Source organism: Ylistrum balloti, unplaced genomic scaffold (assembly GCF_031769215.1).
Source record: "Ylistrum balloti isolate Yb309-2 unplaced genomic scaffold, AGI_CSIRO_Ybal_v1 Utg370510, whole genome shotgun sequence".
Lineage (NCBI taxonomy): Eukaryota > Metazoa > Mollusca > Bivalvia > Pectinida > Pectinidae > Ylistrum > Ylistrum balloti.
The window spans coordinates 1,256,576-1,277,756 of record NW_026782329.1 but is presented as its reverse complement, the minus strand read 5'-3'; positions in this window follow the sequence as shown (position 1 = coordinate 1,277,756).

The window sequence follows — 21,181 nt, the reverse complement described above, 5'->3', positions numbered from 1 at the left end:
AGACATATTCCCTTTTACAGCATTATGTTTCTGTGGTTCCGTAGATATATTCCCTTTTACAGCAGTTTGTATCTGTGGTTCCGTAGATATATTCCCTTTTACAGCAGTATGTATTTGTGGTTCCGTAGACATATTCCCTTTTACAGCAGTATGTATCTGTGGTTCGGTAGATATATTCCCTTTTACAGCAGTATGCAGCTGTGGTTCCGTAGACATATTCCCTTTTACAGCATTATGTTTCTGTGGTTCTGTAGATATATTCCCTTTTACATCAGTATGTATCTGTGGTTCCGTAGATATATTCCCTTTTACAGCAGTATGTAGCTGTGGTTCCGTAGACATATTCCCTTTTACAGCATTATGTTTCTGTGGTTCTGTAGATATATTATCCCTTTTACATCAGTATGTATCTGTGGTTCCGTAGATATATTCCCTTTTACAGCAGTATGTAACTGTGGTTCCTAAAACATATTCCCTTTTACATCAGTATGTATCTGTGGTTCCGTAGATATATTCCCTTTTACAGCAGTATGTAGCTGTGGTTCCGTAGACATATTCCCTTTTACAGCATTATGTTTCTGTGGTTCTGTAGATATATTCCCTTTTACATCAGTATGTATCTGTGGTTCCGTAGATATATTCCCTTTTACAGCAGTATGTAGCTGTGGTTCCTAAAACATATTCCCTTTTACAGAAGTAGGTATCTGTGGTTCCGTAGACATATTCACTTTTACAGCAGTATGTATCTGTAAGTCCGTAGATATATTCCCTTATACAGCAGTATGTATCTGTGGTTCTGTGGATATATTCCCTTTTACAGCAGTATGTATCTGTGGTTCCGTAGACATATTCCCTTTTACAGCAGTATGTATCTGTGTCCGTAGACATATTCACTTTTACAGTAGTATGTATCTGTGGTTCCGTAGACATATTCCTTTTTACAGCAGTATGTATCTGTGTCCGTAGACATATTCACTTTTACAGCAGTATATATCTGTAAGTCCGTAGATATATTCCCTTTTACAACAGTATGTATCTGTGTCCGTAGACATATTCACTTTTACAGTAGTATGTATCTGTGAGTCCGTAGATATATTCCCTTTTACAGCGGTATGCATCTGTGGTTCCTAAAACATATTCCCTTTTACAGCAGTATGTATTTTACATCAGTATGTATCTGTGGTTCCGTAGACATATTCCCTTTTACAGCATTATGTATCTGTGGTTCTGTAGATATATTCCCTTTTACAGCAGTATGTATCTGTGGTTCTGTAGATATATTCCCTTTTACATCAGTATGTATATATTCCCCCTTTTACAGCAGTATGTAGCTGTGGTTCCTAAAACATATTCCCTTTTACAGAAGTAGCAGTATGTATCTGTGGTATATTCCCTTTTACAGCAGACATATTCACTTATACAGCAGTATGTATCTGTGGTTCTGTGGATATATTCCCTTATACAGCAGTATGTATCTGTGGTTCTGTGGATATATTCCCTTTTACAGCAGTAGGTATCTGTGGTTCCGTAGATATATTCCCTTTTACAGCAGTATGTATCTGTGGTTCCGTAGACATATTCCCTTTTACAGCAGTATGTATCTGTGTCCGTAGACATATTCACTTTTACAGTAGTATGTATCTGTGGTTCCTAAAACATATTCCCTTTTACAGCAGTATGTATCTGTGGTTCCACAGACACATTCCCTTTTACAGCAGTATGTATCTGTGGTTCCACAGACACATTCCCTTTTATAGCAGTATGTGTCTGACACATTCCCTTTTACAGCAGTATGTAGCTGTGGTTCCACAGACACATTCCCTTTTACAGCGGTATGCATCTGTGGTTCCTAAAACATATTCCCTTTTACAGCAGTATGTATCTGTGGTTCCACAGACACATTCCCTTTTACAGCAGTATGTATCTGTGGTTCCACAGACACATTCCCTTTTATAGCAGTATGTGTCTGACACATTCCCTTTTACAGCAGTATGTAGCTGTGGTTCCACAGACACATTCCCTTTTACAGCAGTATGTAGCTGTGGTTCAACAGACACATTCCCTTTTACAGCAGTATGTAGCTGTGGTTCCACAGACACATTCCCTTTTACAGCAGTACGTGTCTCTGATTGAATGGTAATAATCCCTTATTGATACTGTATTCAAAGATGATTATGCAGACGTTGCAATATGAAGCTAGCAGTGTTTGATGCACGTTGTTTTGCCTGTTGGTTCCGTTGCTGTACAGCCTTGTTTTTATTCGAGAACGTGACATAACTTACCTGGATTGACCAAAATTTCCATGGTGGGTGTCGTTGATGAAGCAGAAGACGCTTGCCTTTCCGGAAGAACTGGTCTTATTCTCCTCCTATTTTTTCATGGGTCTTCGTGTAAATCTTCCCTTTGTTTATAGTTTGTTTGCCTTAGTGTTATTGAATTCGAGTTTGGACTATGATTACATTGGTATCGTCTTGTTGTTTTTCTACAGTATACTTATTTAATTTTACAACACATTCCCACTAAATATGGTACATACCTGTAATTTCTCAGACTCTACTTATGTGTATTTGTATAATTAATTAAATATTATTGATGAAATATACCGCCACATTGATTACAAGTCGGTATAACAGTATATATTTTGAAGTCATGCTATATTATTCCTGTTTGTCGTTGATATTTCATACTCTAGTTTGCCAATGTTATAATAAACGAGGCTGCGACACTGATATAGATCTAACATAGCTGTATTGTGACGCTAAACTGAATGAAAAGACCATCCTCACAAAAGATGACAAAATGTTGATTAATGAAATTATCTTAGATAGTTATCTTTTATAAGATAAAAAAAGTTCTGATAGAAAACGTATTGCCGTATAAACAGCGTATTGTCAACAAAATAAAAACCCGACACAAATGCATTTGTCTTCCCGACAGATATTTAACAAATTGTTTCCCTGCTGTGTTTCTACGCCATGGTAAACTTGAGAATTTCTTTAGGACAATTCTGATGAAAATTATCATTGAAATTTGACATTTCAGACGAAATATAAAAGTATTGGATAGGAATATAACAACATTATATTAAGTGATAGTCTAGTCGTTGTCAAGATTAAATATTACTTCTTCATAAAAGTTTTCTAGGTCGAAGGCTTTAGATGAATTGCAAGCATTTCCTGGTAAGATAACATATCAGTTTGAAAATTTATAGCACAGATACACAGAAGTTTACACACGGATAACTACAGGAAATAACTTTCAGGAATTTTGGTCGATAAATTCTTATTTACATCAATCTATTAAAATTGCATCAGATCTAGGATACAATTAAAACTATGGAGTTATATTTACATACAGTTATAACTGTAGGGTTATATCAACATACAGTTATAACTGTAGGGTTTTATCAACATACAGTAACAACTGTGGGGTTATATCAACATACAGTTATAACTGTAGGGTTTTATCAACATACAGTTATAACTGTAGGGTTTTATTAACATACAGTAATTACTGTGGGGTCATATTAACATACAGTAGCAGCTATAGGGTTTAATTAACATATATATCTGTCTGAATTTTTGTTTCCAGACAATGACTTGAGAAAAGATGGATGAAAATAAATCATCATTTACTGTTAGGTTATGAGGTAATGCAGATTAGGATTGAGTTTGGAATCGAAAGGTCAACTACGAAGATCACTGTTGCTAAAAATGATTTTTTTTCTCTAAATTTTGGTTTTCAGCTGATAATTTCAGAAAGAATAGATGATTAGGTGAAACTTCATAGAAAGTTTGCTTATGAAGAAATAGAGATTGGGGCGAGTATGGGGTCAAATGGTCAACTACGAATGTCACTGCTACTTAAATAGTCTTTTATCGCCAACTTGTGATAGGATTCACCGATTGTATTGAAACTTGATGCAATCTAAGACTCTTTAAAAAAAATATATAGGGTGGGATTGATTTAGGGGTTAAAAGGTCATCTGTAAAGGCTTTGATGGTCACTTATGACATTAGACATTTAATCACCATTTTAAGGAGCCCAGCATCAAAGATGCGCGAAGCAAAGTTTGACAGAATAACACCAGTCATCAAGCTTACCATTGTTCAAGTTCAGTGTGTCAAAAGGTCAAGGTCATTTTTTACATCTTTTCATGTGTATACTGACAATGTAACTAGAATGGTTCAATTTACCATGAAAGGTCAGAAACAAAGGCCGGTCCTTTCCGACATGTCATTGTTTTTAATTGTTTTCCAGATAATCACTTAATTGAATTCGGGATGACAAACTCGATTATAATTCCATACAGAATAAAATACAAGGCAGGGTTTTTTTGCGTTTTTTCTGGTTTTTGCGTCCTCCCTGTCAAGACACTGGTTTTTGGAAGGAAGACTTTCAATTGTTCAAATGGGACATCTGTTCATTGAAATTCATGCTGCTAAGAATATCTAATTAACGGCTGAGGTAATTGCGGCATGCAACACTAACTTTAATCTTGTTAATATAGCATGGGTACAATATAATAACGATTTCATAGAATCTCAAACATCCTCTGTTTCCAGTGAAACTGTATTTTCTGAGGTACAATTTTGTAGAAGACAAATACTTTGATTCCCGGAACTGTTTTATTATGATATATGTATCTCCCTGATTTTATCCTATATTAGAAAGCGGTCATCTAATCTCATATCACATATCAAGGATGGCGTTGAGCTAAATCTGTTAGAGGTTTAACACATTTTATCTTCTTAAGCTCAGAACTGATAACCTGTATCACGTCTTCACAATTGCCCATTTGAAGACCCCCTTATTGACCGATCTTTCATCCTATAAATGGTATATATAGATAGATACATACCTATGTATGTAGTCATACAATGTCTATCATTTAATTTGTTATCTTTCATTATGGTCTAAAATGGAAACAAATATACAGAACAAGGTTTAACCTAAGATGAAGCTTCGTTGTCATTCTCAGACATAAAATTACTTCAACAAATGAATATATTTTTAATTGATATTAATTGTATTACAGAAGATTTTTTAAATTCATTAGTGTCATATGTGTTAATGTGCCAGAAAAAAGAAAAGAAAAATCACAACACTTGCCTGCTGATGTAAAAGAAATCTATCTATTAGAATTACCTGGTGACCCTTGATTTGATTCTGTCTGAATGAAATCAAAGCTTGAAATTAATATAAAGCTTATTGTTTATATTGCTTTATAAACAACCATCTTGCTTAAAAATAAAAAACAATATAATGTTTAATTCTTTCATTGCGGTTTTGTATATTTATATGTGGAAATTCAATCATTCTGTCATGGTGTAGAGTTAACAATTAGTAAACTGATTTTGTGTGAAGCTGACTTGGCTTGGTACATAGATCAGGCTTTGTAGGCGTCCGTATTGATATGTAGGGCAAAGATTTAATAGTGCCTGATAAGCATGTTGTGTTATTTCAGTTCCGTGTTTATATTACGAGAGTAGTAATACCTTCACAAGCAGAAATATTAAGTGTGCCTTGTGTAGGAGGCTTATATATGTGGATATGTCTCTTATATATGATAAAAGAAACTGCTATTTATTGAGAAAAGTTTTGACGGAATATCTTGTCTATAAATTGTTGTCATTTATACAGATTGTGTTATCCCTTGGACTGAAATCTAATTGCATAGGTAACAGGGCAGGTTTGTAGTAGGGAATCGAAGTAAAGAGGTCAGAGGAACATGATTTCATCACATTTCATCACATTTCATCACACTTTCCGTGTTTCACAATATTGCTGAACTTGATGTCATTCCCAGATGTACAGTAAATTACACAAAGGCTGGTTTCTTTGACAATACAAGTAACAAATTGATTATTTTAATGAAATCTCACCAATCTTCCTCATTCATTACAGTTAACTGTAAATATTGACGAAACGACGTCAATTGTATGAAATTTACCTTTTTGTATAGATTGCTCGAATGTAGGGAAAACAAAACGTGTCATCAAAATCCGGGGAAACTTTAGATCATCACTGGAAAAAGGGGGAACCGAGGAAACAACAAAGCAAACAGAATCTTGAACCTTCGCACGAGACTTGTATAGTTTAATTCAATACTTTATTTGTTTAACGAGGATTGTGAAGAGCCTTACGGCTACGAGTCACTTTCCTCACATTTAGCATATAAAACGTACAACGCAATACATTTGTAGACAAGGACATACATCAAACAATAAACAATATTAATAACAGACACAATACTGTTACACTCACTCATACACACATATTCTCAATAGCATACACACTGTCAAACATTAACACTCATGTTCACTTGCACCTGCTCACACATCTCAAGTATTCACATAAGTGTGACAATAGGAGAAATATTTAGATGAAAGGTTTACGTGAGAGAGGAGGAGAAAGAGAGAGGGAGGGAGATAGAGGGGGAAGGGGGTGCAACCAATAGATTCACTGGAATCTATTAGTTGCTTTAATGTACTCGAAGCCAGAGTCGGAGATTTTAGTATTTGTTTTGCTATCAAGAGTGTCAGACCCATAAAGAAGGTAGAAGAGAGTTGATCTGGTACCAGGTGTAGAACGTTTAAGGGATTGACATTTGGTTGTAAGGTTCTATACTGAATATGGGATGTGAAGTTCCACCGACAGGATCCGAGTTTCTGCACCGAATATCACACTTTATCACAAATTTAGAGTTAGATACAACAGAGTCAAACAAATGAGCTACACCACACAGCTGTTTCGTCCTTCTAGGACTCGTAAGTGATGCTACATCATACAGCTGTTTTGTCTTTCTAGAACTCGTCAGTGATGCTACATCACACAGCTGTTTTGTCCTACTAGGACTCGTCAGTGATGCTACATCACACAGCTGTTTTGTCCTACTAGGACTCGTCAGTGATGTTATGTCCCACAGCTGTTTTGTCCTACTAGGACTCGTCAGTGATGCTACATCACACAGCTGTTTTGTCCTACTAGGACTCGTCAGTGATGCTACATCACACAGCTGTTTTGTCCTACTAGGACTCGTCAGTGATGCTACATTACACAGCTGTTTTGTCCTACTATGACTCGTCAGTGATGCTACATCACACAGCTGTTTTGTCCTACTAGGACTCGTCAGTGATGCTACATCACACAGCTGTTTTGTCCTACTAGGACTCGTCAGCGATGTTATGTCCCACAGCTGTTTTGTCCTACTAGGACTCGTCAGTGATGCTACATCACACAGCTATTTTGTCCTACGAGGACTCGTCACTTATGCCAAGGGTCTAAATTGACTGAGAGGTGCCCTTGCCCTATAATTCAATACATTTCGTAATTTTCACATATCTGGTAATATTAGAACGTCGACAAGTACATGTGTATATTTCAAACCGTACCTCTAATAGACTGAATTAAAACATGCAGGTCACGACAAGCCCAGGGGACTAAATTGGTGGGTTGTGGACCTCTAGGATCAATAACTGTACTACACGTGGGATTTAAAACCTCACAAACAGGCTTGGAGTCCTGTACTGAATGTGGGATGTGAACCTCCACAAACATGATTGAAAATCATAGCAGTTTATAGAAACAATTTGATAACATTATATTTTAATCAGTGTTCTGAAATAATTGTTACATCAATGTTGAAAGGTTATTACTACTAAGAAAAGGAAAGTCAATGTTTATTTCTGTCAGTGATTAATATATCCGATTATATGTGTATGATCAATAGTAATCATTTGTACATTATCGCGATATATTTTACACACTTGCAGGTAGCCTTCGGGAGCATTTAGTACTTAATGCTTTTTCAGTTATTTTTGACATAGGTATCTGTTTAGAAATATCCAGCTGAGTCAGATATGGTAAACCCCGCAAAGTACGTTACTCACAGTTTTACTATGAATAGCTATTCCTTATGTCTTTTTTCCGTGTGTACAAATAAAAATGATTTAAATCTTGTCATTCAAAAAATACCGAGTATTGGTGTTATGTAAATTTTCCTTTAGAAGTTTTAAGAAATTTCTGGTTACACTTGTTTGTGGTAGTTTTATTTGCAGTTAATTTAAAGGAAGTCACGAATGTTAATGTATTGGCTGTAAGGACCACTACAGAAAGGAAAGAGCCGATCGGTTTCAACAATTCAAAAAGGTCAAATATCATCAGATGATATCAAAAGCTCCGTTACCGCAGACTCAAAACACAACCTAATTGTGAAACAAAGTCTTCAGGCACAAGAACGAAACATATCGCAGCATATGCTTAAGGACAAGGCAGTGACCATGCAACAATACAAAACGAATAGCATGGTCCTTGCAATTGGACAAAGCAATTTGCAGCGTCAATATAAACAAATAAAAGCATCCACGCAAAACGACAAAGAATGTAACGGCGTAAAATAATGTTGCATGTATACGTCCACTTAAAAGCTATACAGCGCGCCGCTGTAATGACGGAAAAGTACAAAGGAAATTACGGTGTCGATATACAATTACAAATTACATCATAACCTCAGTACATTGAAGCGATTAAGGTCAATATAATGTTAGCAAAATGTGTCAGCATAGACGAAACACGAACAAACAACAACGTAGAAAAGGTCTGTACGGACATACAACAGCGTCAAAATGTCTGTACGAACAAACAACAGCATCAAAATGTCTGTACGAACATACAACAACGTCAAAAGGTCTGTACGAACATACAACAGCGTCAAAAGGTCTGTACGAACATACAACAGCGTCAAAATATCTGTACGAACATACAACAGCGTCAAAAGGTCTGTACGAACATACAACAGCGTCAAAATGTCTGTACGAACATACAACAGGAAGAAACATACCACAAACACAACGTCAACACACAAGAATGGAATATACCACAAATAAAACATGAATATAAGAAATGTAAGATATACTACAGCGTCAACAGGCCTGTGCGTAATGTTCCACAAGTATATACCACATTTAACATGACTGCTTGAAATATGACGCAATGTTAAAACGCAAGTATTAAAAAATACCACAGCTTCAACAGGCCTGTGTGTACTATACTCCAAAATGTCAAAACCCAATAACGAAATACATCACAATTTCAACAAGCCTTTATCACGATGTCAAAACACAACTATGAAATATTGCACAACTTCAACAGGCCTTTATCACGATGTCAAACACAACTATGAAATATATCGCAGCGTAAACAAGCCTTTTTCACGATGTCAAACACAACTATGAAATATTGAATAACTTCAACAGGCCTTTAATACGATGTCAAAACACAACTATGGAATATTGCACAACTTCAATAAGCTTTTAATACGATGTCAAACACAACTATGAAATATTGCACAATTTCAACAGGCCTTTATTACGATGTCAAACACAACTATGAAATATATAACAGGTTCAATAGACATTAACCCTAAAGTCAAAACACAACTATGAAATATGTCGCAGCGTAAACAGGTTAGTACAAAATAAACCACAATTTTAAAACACAAACAGGTATTAATTTTCCCGTAAGTTCAACAGGTAATATACCACATTTTCAAAAGAGTACACGAGTATGTAATGTACTAAAGCGTCAATGTTTAAGTGCAAAACATAGTCACAAGATCATTTTGTAACTGTATTGTGAGAGTTAAAAAGCGATCGTATACAAAAGATTGTCTTCATTTCGTTTTAATGGGAAGGAAACAGGGTACAGAAAAATGCATGAAATGTGTATATTTTAAACATGAGACACTGCTCTATTTGACCAGTTATGATAGAAACTACATGGTGCATTTACAAAGAAAAGGTCTGTCTGGAGTTACTACTGACTAAATGCGGAATGAAAGATTGAAAATATTACATAACTCTTAATGTTTTATCTCTGATCTGGTTCTCCCAACAAGGAATACTTCAATATCAAATATTTACCTGTCGTTTCCGAGAACTGATTTCCTATTAAAACTCCTTCCTGAATCAGTACAGGTTTGCATAAACTCAAACATGTTTTATGGGTCATTGATAGACACTATGGTCAAATATGCTCGAAAGTTAACACTGCTAGCTGAAAGAACAAATCTACTACACAAACTAATGTTACTATCCATTTTCGAGTAATTAGATATAGTGATTAAAATATCACCAGAAAATAAATAGTCACAGTAAAATAGTTTTTTAATGAGTCTTTTGGGCGAAGGAAATCAATGGGAATTTTCAGGAATCTCTACACCATATAATTAACACAATGAAACGATGTTCAACTGTTACATGAGAACAAGAATTATTTGTGCGCATAAAAGACACGTATATTAACTCCATTTGTCAGCCTACATCCGCATGTTTTGCATTGTTTCAGTGATACATTTACTGTGTGAACAAAGTACACGTATAAGAGACGTTACCAGGTAGTACGAGATGTAAGCCAACGATATAAGCTATGTTATATATGTCTATTCTTATACATTTAGATAATATGATGTAGTATAATCGTACTTCTTCTTATATCACTTAAGTTCTATTATCATCATAATGATGATTCACTCTGTTTAAAACTGGGTTGGCCTATATATGCTGTGAGATGTTTATCATATCAATAAATTATTGATATCAATAACTCGAATTAGTGATATTTTCTAGATAAGTACTGAAATGACGCCCAATGTATTTATTCCATTAATATCAATATACTGTTTATATATTGTAGTTGATTTTTCCTATACAGATTGCATGTTGTATAATTATTAAAATGTCAATACAGTCGGTACCTCTTACACAAATCCAGCAGAACTTATGCTCATTTATGATCAGACTGTATTTAGATATATAATGGATTAGTTCAAGAACGAGTGGTAACCCAGAAAAGATCTACTACGAAAAAAATCTTAAACTGCATAAATCTTTTTATAATTGGTGATATTGTTTCCATTTGGGTACGAAACATTATTTTCTTGGATTGACAAAGATTTACATGTCGGGAGTCCACGATGAGGCTAAAGCCGCTGACTCTTCCATAACACATTTCTTATTTTTTTCCTTGTATTTTTTCAGGAGCAGCCAAGTAAATCTTTCTGTAAATCATCTTTTGAACTAGTTTTATTGAATTTGAGTTTGAATTAAGATTATGTTAACATGTCAGTACTATTTTTGCTATTCCTAGTGTCAGTTGAGATTCGATTTTAATATTTCTGAAAACTGTAATATAGTATTTCGACATATCTCCTGTTTTGAAGCGTATTGGTTCAATTATAGTTAAGAAGGAAGGGAGACTTATGTACAACTCGTTATTGTTTTCTGATTAAAATGATTTCACCTGTGTATGACATCAAGTGTAAGAAAGTTGGAACGAGTCCGAGTGCGCGCTCTCGTATTTATCCACCAGGTCTCTGTGTCCTCTTTAACTCACATTATAAAACCTACTCGAATTTATCATACACGTATAAAGGCAACAAAATCATGGCTTTGGAGATGCTTAAATTTACTTGTCAGATATCGCCTGAGTACACAAAGAATTCGATAATATAAAGATTCTTAATATTCTCAATTTCCAACAAAAAAAAAAAGTCGGAAATCCGGAGGATTGACACAGTCCATTCTCACTCGAATATGGAACGGTCTCATTTATTGTTTTGTTCTACTGTATCGAACTGCATGTGGTACGCACTGCTGGTGGACTATTGGTCCATGACGTTTGCCGAAACCGGCATGCCACGTTTTAATTCATTCGAATAGTGGCACGGTTCAGAATAAACATGTTCTTGACGTTGTTCTAAAATCATCAGATAAATGAAGATAATCAAATTTGTTGAATTATGAGTCTAGTGCAGCTCTCCGTCTGGATTTGGACTTTACGTTCGATCACTATGGATTTTCCTTAGTCGCCTCCTAGGCTGCTGTAGGACGAAACAGTAGTAAGATTTAGTTGAATTCATCGTTCGACTGCATTTAAAGATGTTATTGACTTGTATGTCCTGTGAACATTTCAGAAATGTGGAAAACCTTATGAATTTCGGTAGACTAATCCACTCCTAGGAGGGCTACATTTGACTTCTATCTGGCTGAAGTGTTTGTTTTCTTGACTGTTATTTAGAAATACAATATTTCTGACTGGATATTCTTTTAATGTCGTTTAAATGCGCCACTGAATGTATATGTAGTTTTCTATCAACATCACATTGTTTCTTAATCCTTGTACTACATCAGTGTATATATCAACATTACATTTGTGCCGAAAGAGTCTAAACTTTACCAAAAGTAATTCTGTATCAAAACCTAATGCTAATTTTAAACTGATGTGTTCACTAATTTCTGTGAGAGATGGATATTTTCTATACTGTTATTCTAATATACTGTTATTCTTATATCCTAATCTTCATATATTTTCATCTATATAAGCAATTGTTTGTCACAACAATAGCTCCTATTTTATCTGCAAATAGAATGTGATGCGAAATAATTTTATTGTATAAACAAAACACCACAACTGTAAGAGGAGAAAGTAAACATAAAAAATAAGTGTCACTCATTACATATATACTGTCTTTCACCATTGGCCGGTAATACTGAAATGAACCCTATTTTTTATTTAAATGGAAAGCCGGAAGTAATCCTGGAATCTTATAAAAAAAATAGCCGTGTTATGGCATAAATTTGACTTTAGCAAACCACTAAAATTTATGGACATTATGGTAGTCGGGTAATCATCCACTCACCTTTGTCTACATAAGGCATACAATTTGTTTGTAGTCACCTGTTTGATAATGCGGGCGTTCCCGGGCACCCCAATTTCCTGTCGCAGTAAGACCCCTAAATCCTGGTCAGAGAGATAGCTTCTTTCGCAATTGTTGCGAAATACATTCAGTTTGTATAATCTTATTATTCATTTAAGGGCAATCTGTAAGGAAAAACGAAATGTCCGAGGAAGTTATCTCCGTTGTCAAGGAAAATCGACCAATGAGGTTTTCCATGCTGATTTCAACTATTGAACATCCGTAAGACAGTGATTTGCCATCATCATTGAATTTATATTTTCATTCAAAATCGCTTTAATAAAATGGTCCAAGGCAAATTTATTGAGAACAACAACCAATCTGAAACATTTTCATATATCATCTAGGAGCTTAGGGTTAATAATGTTGATATATCAAATACGTTCACTGTATGCATGGAATTTCTTATGGCAATTCAGCGGTTATGTCTCATATAGACGATTTGACTTTTTGAGCATCAGTTGAATTTCGACTTGAACATACCAGGTCATATTGAAAATGTGTCTTCAGTATTGAAAGAGTATACAAGATTATATATATATATATATATATATATGTGTGTGTGTGTGTGTGTGTGTGTGTGTGTGTGTGTGTGTGTGTGTGTGTGTGTGTGTGTGTGTGCAGGCGGGTAATGGTGTGTGTGTGGGTGTGTATATATATATATATATTTATAGATCCATTAAGCTACTTCCTGGATTATAAATAGAAATTAAGAACTATCTGAACGCTTTTTGATTGTTGACCCATACAAATCACTCGTATTGTTTCAAGATAGAATTATCCTATCTGTTCCACGACCTGGAGAATAAACAAGAATTCGTTGTTGACGATATATTTAATGTAACCAATATTAGCATTTTAAAACGCTTCTTCTTTACTTTCATCCCCAGAAGAGTATGAGTAAGTTCATACACAATTCAAACTAAAACCTATTGGTTTGTTGTCGATAAACCATTTTTTTTATCTATTAATGATGTTATGGACTACTTCAAAATTTTTGGCAAATATCACAGCCATTGAGACATAGGGCCAAATATAAGAATGAACACCCTAAATCTACTTAAAGAAATATAACCAGTACATACGTCATACAAACACTCTTGACAGTTTATAGAACTCACAAGGATAAATATACCGATATTAGTTTGGTGTTTTATAATTATCTCTGATTGAGTTAGCATTGTATTGATGGTGTCAGTGTTTACAACAGCACCATTGTTTCCGGTGGTAACATTAAGTCAATACATTGTACAATCCACACTACCAATATTTATCGATCAATAGCAAAACAATTATTTACAATGTTAAATCAGATGATATTTTAATTGATTGTAATGTTTCTATTCATGAATTTTTGCTTGAATGCAGATATCATTATCGATACAAATTTCCAATACGTCATCGCATTACTCGTGAAGTTTTAATAGCATGGTGAATTTACAACTGGGACGATTTGTCTGGTAGTGTGGCTTCGCTCTGATAAACCCATTTATATCTATATACGAGTTTAGAATTCACTTATATTACGTAATCACCAGTACATTTCCACGGAGGATTTTCTGCAGTAATGAACTGGATCGACAATGATATCGTTTTAGCTTTTCTTTTCTTTTGTGTATTGCAGACCATTAGGAGGCATGCATTAATCATTTCTTTTCTGCAAGGTGCTTGCAGTTTTGCATAATGGTCCATTTACAAATTGGGAAAACCCCGCATTTCATCTTAAGATATGTCTGGTTATATGTTTTAGCTCTAATTAACCCATTTTTATCTATATCATGTGAAGACGAGATTGAAATTTACTTATATTACATAATCGCCAGTACATTTCCATGGAGGATTTTCTGCAACAATAAATCGCATCGACAATGACATCATTTCAGGAATTTCTGTCGGACAAAACAGCCATATGATGCATTTACGTATATTTTAAGCATATATATTTTGTACATACCTCACAAAGCTATACACGTTTGTTTTTAAATGTCTTTTACAGTGTTACGATAGTTATAAATATTTCTGATGCCTAAAGTCTATATCTTGAGTTCATTATGTTTGGGCACTTTCCTTCAGGGTGTGAAGTTGTTCAGGTCATTTGTTGGTTCAAACCCATACTTCATCTTAAAGCTAAAACACATTGTGAATAAAAATATTGAATTCGTGGCATTTTATATTAATGAATCATGTTATGACGTATTTGTTTCTAGATCCAGGTTGGCGTAATTTACGAACATCGTGATTTTATGGTCCCCATTATGATTTCATGTTGTTCAGGAGAAGCTGGGTTATTTTGGAGCTAGTTATATGCCTGGTGATTCCACCGATTATTTGGGATTACATGGAACGTGATGTCCATGAAGCAGAAGACGCTTGCCCCTCCGGAACTGTAATGAATGATAATCTTGGCGAACGATTGCACTGATTTCAACATTTGGTGTAAGATATTACATACTGGACAAAGCCGATGCAAACTATGAAAACTAATAACTGACCTGGCCATCCATGGAGAGGGGATTATTAAAACTGAAAATTGTACTATCTGACCCCGTAACTGGGTTCTCCGGGGTCCTATAGGGTCAGCAATTTGTCAATGATATCTCGTGATTCCTTCGTGGTGATTGTTATTTTTGTTAGTTTATTTTAAAATTTGTTAAAGAATGTTTCAAAATTAATTTCTTGTAAAAATTAATGTAAATGTGATCTGTAATATCAGTTTTTGACAATTTTGTTTCAGCTTAATTCTTAAAACTTGATACTATTATGTTTTGAATAGTATACTATATCCACCTGACGCTGAAAAGTCTTACGGCATATCATTTGATTAACACGGGATGGCCAAAATTAAATTATACACCTTTTTCAACAAGCGGTTTATCTTGGTTTTATGTACAATAACAAATTAGTATCATAATTTAATTTTTATTCGCCGAAGAACATTTAGAATAATAAATGATAACTGGCATTCATGTTCATCTTTGCTTCCTTTAGTCGATTTTGTAAATTCAGGTTAGACACTATCCTGTCAAGAGATTCCTGACTCTTTCACCCTCCGGCAAATTCTTAGGATAGGAACTACCCTGTCAGGAGATTTTCGACCCACTAACCAAGGCAAATTCTTAGGATAGGAACTACCCTGTCAGGAGATTTTCGACCCACTAACCAAGGCAAATTCTTAGGATAGGAACTACCCTGTCAGGAGATTTTCGACCCACTAACCAAGGCAAATTCTTAGGATAGGAACTACCCTGTCAGGAGATTTTCGACTCACTAACCAAGGCAAATTCTTAGGTTAGATACTATCCTGTAAGAAAATTCTTGACTCTCTAACCCTCGCAAATTCTGAGGTTAGACACTACTCTGTCAGAAGATTTTTGACTCCCCAACCCTCGCAAATTCTGAGGTTAGACACTACCCTGTCAGGAGATTCCTGGCTTTTTATCTTCGGCAATCTGTTAGGATATATACTAATCTGTCAGTAGATTATTGACATTTTAACCCCGGCAAGTTATCAGGTTAGATACCACCCTGTCAGAAGATTACATTATAAGAAACTGTACTATTGGCTTAATCTTAATCGCTAGCCTAATACATTGCCAATACGTACTGTCACCACTACTCCGTACTGTCACCACTACTCCTTAATCTATCTTTCAGACCTAGATTACGAGATATGCATTATCGTCAATAAATTACATGGAGTGATGAACAATGAGTCAGGCATAAGCACTTATATAGGAACGAGTAAACTAAACTAGATATGTTCATACAATAAGTTAGAACTTATTGGCATTAGATAGGAGATATTTCAAAGGGTTTTCCTCTATGCATTATTTGACAGAATTTATCGATATGCATCGATAGTAAGAAAAAATATATAAAATTATCCCTTGATATCGGTGTTATTGTGATACAAAAAGAACACAAGTAAGTTTAATATCTATGGCGATGTCGACCAATTGTGACATTTCTCAATCGATTTCTAGGTTTTGTCAATTTAGACTGTTAGCATCACTGACGAGTCCTACAAGGACGAAACAGCTGAATGACGTAGCATCACTGATGAGTCCTAGAAGGACGAAACAGCTGAATGACTTAGCATCATTGACAGGTTCTAGGAGGACGGCACTGCTGTATGATGTAGCATCACTGACGAGTCCTAGAAGGTCGAAACGGTTGTGTGATGTAGCATCACTGACGATTCCCATAAGTTCGAAACAGTTGTATAATACGGTTTAATCAATTGTGTAATTCTACTGTATCAAACTTGTGTTGAAGGTGTTATTAACTTGTGTACAATATTTTTATTAAAACGTGTAGAAGTCACTGAAGATGATACAATCACACAATCTGTGTATCTACTTATCATTATGTTTAGAAGTTTTTTTACGTAACCTTTTTAATTTAAAAGGAAGTATGGTAATAAACATACCTGATAATAACGTCAATTTATTGGTCTTATCAAAACGTGTAACAGTTATCAACTGATTTGATTGGAAAAACACCATTATGTTGGAAAAATACACTCTAACCAATTTTGAGATCACGATTCTCAGGATATCAATGATATCATGTGATTAGTTATTAGAACCTTACAGGAACCAAGAAGGTTTCCCCATGCTAAAATTAGATACAAGAGGTACTACAGGGGTGAAATACCATGCTGTAGTAATGTTGGTTGATTAATTAGATATATTTGATCTTTTAAACATAACATCAATGTGATAGAAATGGTTTGTGTTTTGGTAACTTGTGGCAAAACGTGCATAGGTCGTTGTTAATCATATTTCAAGATATTATTTACCTGTAAACTTCCCCCTTGATACAATAACTTACAGAAGGAAGCAACGAAAATTTCATTGGAGACATTGATCTTCCTAGAGCAGGTAAACGTCATGTATGTCAAGGGACGTAACCCTGATGGGAAACACCCTGTTCTGTGATTGAACGGTCCAGATGTTGTATATAAGCGACATGGGCCAGCTTTGGACTATAACTTGTAAGAAAGTGAAGGTAGAAATATGAAAATGACAAAGGTATGTAAAGTTTTAAAGACATCCATAAGGAAAACTTAATAAGAAAATAGTGATTTTAAAGATCATGCTATTGGTTTCACTTTCATTTAATAGAACACAGTGTGTAGTCTACTCTACCTACCAACAGCTGATTGTTACATAATAATATAATCGCAGTGAGACCTGTTTTCGACGGTATGCATTCCATAACATACCGACATCAGATTTTTTTTTCTATAAATTATGTTTGATACATACATTGTATTTATTTCATGGTTTGGCAAATAAGTCTGTATGAATATTGTGTAATGAAGTATGCGTTGAGTGTGACTACCAGCTACGTTAAGTACAGACGTGGTACCAATATTGGGCAGAAGTATAGTGTGTCTAGCCATGGACATCATAGAAAGATGATCTTATATTATAAAAGAAGAAATTTCACAATCTAATTATAAACAAACAAAAAACAAAATGTTATAAAAATCACTTTAATAATATCAGTCATTCAAGCATCTTGTTTAATTTCAGATAATCGCATCCACAATTATTTCCCTACTATTCCTGGTTGGCATTGAAACACGGCCTAATCGACAGCGAAGAAGCGTATGTCATCCTCCAAGTGCATCAGAATATCGCCGATTAGAAAGAAATTATCGCGGAAATGAATATAGGTCTCGAATTCATGACAGTTTCGGAATGCTAGAGCCTATACGTACCCTGACAAATATACCCGAGGAATATATTGACAAAAAATATCTAAGAATCGAAGGAGACTCCAGCTGTCCGGATCTTATTTCCAGTAACGCTCCCTTATGTCCATCTTATTATGTCATGGAGTACGATCAGTTCCGGATTCCGGATACAATGATTCAGGCTGAGTGCCGGTGCCGAAATTGTCAGGAACAGTCACCTGACAGCGGATTTATACGAGAGTGTAAAAAGATCAACTATTACAACCGTGTGCTTCGTGTTGTGGGGTGTACCGAGAACAATGTGTACCGGTATGAAGAGGTTTGGGAGCCAATAAGTGTTGGATGTCACTGTGTCCGATCTACATCTATCCGGCAGAATCAGGAGGGCATATTCGCCGGATCTGAAGGCCGGGTAGCACGCCCGTGAAAATAGGAATCTTCAAATCTCAAAACGTGTCTTGATTTGAAGATAATTGAAGGAAGGTGTGAATAAAAGAGAATTCAATCGACGGGTCAACATTTTTTAAAAAGAGTATGTGTTGATATTGGCTTATTCGTCCCGAGTAATGCTGTCCAATTGTACAACAGAAAACCCGTGAAACTCTTACATTAAGTTAAGGAAGAGGGAGAGAGTAGGGGGAGAGGGGGGAGTTGGAGAGTTTTGTGACAATGCCTGATAATAGTGGTCAAACATGGTCACAAGAATTTAGAAAAGGACAAGACTATTGTGACATGGGTAATGTTTGATTATAGTTTTATTTATATGTGTAAAACAGCACACCAATGGCAGTGTGATGAAAGATTCGGATTATAATACTGATCTCATATATATTACCACGTATCTATCTAGTCCATTGTTCAGCACCATTCATATGTACCCAGGAAAGAGTAGACTCACAAACGTACACACTCGTACGACTGTAGAGCTAAACATCAGGCTCTGAATCTATCTACGTAGGGTTTAAACACTTATTTCGCTAGTATTTTGTTTAAACTACTCGTCAAATACGCATTTAGTTTATTTTAATGATATGTTTGTGTGGATGGTTTGGTAGAGAGCTTGAAGAATCTAGTCATCGGTTACAGGTCTAGTCTCTGTACAGCTGAAATACCATCTTCATCTTTATTTATTACATTGTCATATCATCTACTTCCTGTAGATCAGGTGCCTGTGATAATAATTAAGTTATTCAAAATGATATGTATATTTATTCACAAGCATATTCATGTTTCCGATTTCCGTAGCATAGATTCTGAAAAAAAATTTCTTATGTTGCAAAGGATATGGTTTTACTTTAAACGAATCCTTTACAGAAAAAAATTCAAAAGTATTCTATTCCTTTGTGTCAACTGGAGGTAATGATAATTATAGTAAACACTCTTTTATTTGAATGGATCTTTAACAATTTTGTCAATATTCGGAACGTGAAAACGAGATGCGTGTGGAAGATGCAAATTTCCATACCATCTGTGTGACGTATAATGCACAATCCGAATGGTATTGTTGACTGTGATGTATACTCTGTTGTAAGAGCTGTCTATTGACTGTGTTATTATAACATCTGTGAACATGCTGACCTCGTTTTTATACCCGATACATTTATCATTTTGATATGTATGTTCAACGATGATTAGAAAATAAACAGTGTAATTTAGCAACCTGATCAGCTTTCTTTTGTATTCTCATCGATTTCAACAATATAGATTTTGACAACCATAGAGATTTTGTCTTTTTTTCCCTATGTTTCAATTTTACGTAATTTTTTTTAATTGAAGAAATCTTGTTTTTTTCACGGAAGTCATTTGAAGTATTGTTCGTTGCGGGGAAAAAACTGGATAAACAATGATGTATTGGGTTTTACCTGTAAACCATAATTAAAGATCCTGTTGTATTAGAGGGAAGTCCTTGTAAAACATCATTGTATACGGCCGATGTATATTTTCCTGTATGTGTCGACGACGTTATAGTTTGTTTCAATATTGATGAGGACTGCTTTTTTCATTACTAAATAAAGATTTCGTAAACTTTGTTTTACACCCTTTTACACGAATACTTGTCGAAAGATTTTTTTAATGACTTATCAAACATTTTTAATGATATTTACAATCTCCTTGTACTTACCTTTAATAGGTACAAGTAATGCTTTACTCTATAAATATTGTTTAGTTTGTTCCTGGTCTCAGTTAGCGAATAGCTAGCTCACGTCCGACTGTTACAGGTAGTATATATCACCATACATTATAAGTGTTATCTTAACAAATCACATGTGTACTCAACTACCTGTTATGTTAACGTGTGTTGTACAGCTATTGTATATATTGTGTTAGGAGACCTATATCTTCCTTGCTAAGACGGTATTCGCCTACAATCGTAAGGTACTTGAAGTCAGCGAGGAATTTGCTATTAATACATATTTGTAAATCAAACAATCCAATCGAGGTAGTGTTACTCGGTTCACAAAGTGTGTCAGACTTGCAGCTATTACTTCCTAGACTTTACGGGGTGTAGATTCAGGAAGCGGTACCATTATCATTATCGTGATATTGAGACCAAACATTGTTCTTAGTATAAGGGTCTTATTTTAAGAAATTCTCGGCACGTGTGTTTAGAGGAAGTTTGGGAAAAGGCGATGTTTTGAAGGAGATCATTGAGAAATACACATATCAGCTTATAATGGTGTGTAACGATATGTCAACTTCCATATTTATCAATATCATAT